The sequence below is a fragment of the Alligator sinensis genome, unplaced genomic scaffold, assembly GCF_000455745.1.
Source record: "Alligator sinensis unplaced genomic scaffold, ASM45574v1 scaffold1002_1, whole genome shotgun sequence".
Lineage (NCBI taxonomy): Eukaryota > Metazoa > Chordata > Crocodylia > Alligatoridae > Alligator > Alligator sinensis.
The window spans coordinates 453,716-454,084 of NW_005842710.1; the positions used below are offsets into that span (position 1 = coordinate 453,716).

At 45.5% G+C, this 369-nt stretch overlaps 2 protein-coding genes across 2 annotated transcripts in view; one reads left to right on the plus strand and one right to left on the minus strand.

Moving 5' to 3' along the window:
- Positions 1-369, plus strand: part of RAD9A (RAD9 checkpoint clamp component A) — a 63,760-nt gene that overhangs the window by 44,912 nt on the left and 18,479 nt on the right. The gene's annotated exons all lie outside the window — the stretch shown is intronic.
- CLCF1 (cardiotrophin like cytokine factor 1) overlaps positions 1-369 on the minus strand; it is a 39,518-nt gene that overhangs the window by 38,580 nt on the left and 569 nt on the right. The gene's annotated exons all lie outside the window — the stretch shown is intronic.

The window sequence follows — 369 nt, forward strand, 5'->3', positions numbered from 1 at the left end:
TGTTTGCTTGGGTGTTAGGTGGAAAAAGCTGTCTCGGATATTTTTTTTTGGTGCGTGTGTGCAAAGTTTTAAACATGCTCTCTCTCTCTCTCTCTCTCTCTCTCTCTCCCTCTTGCTCTCTCCCCCTTTCCACCTCCCTTGATTTGCTCTTTTGATTGGTGTCCAGGAATGCAAGAATAAAAAAAAAAAAAGATTGCATACACCCTCTCTCCAAGCTGCTTGCTTTTTTTTTAAATTCAAGTGTTAAGCAGAACCAGGTTGCTTTCAAGAATGTATTTGATGCAATTGTACACAAGGGCAGGCTCCATTCATTTTTCTTCCCCCCCCCCCCCCCCCCACCCCTCCCACTTTTGGGCAGACGTCAGGGGG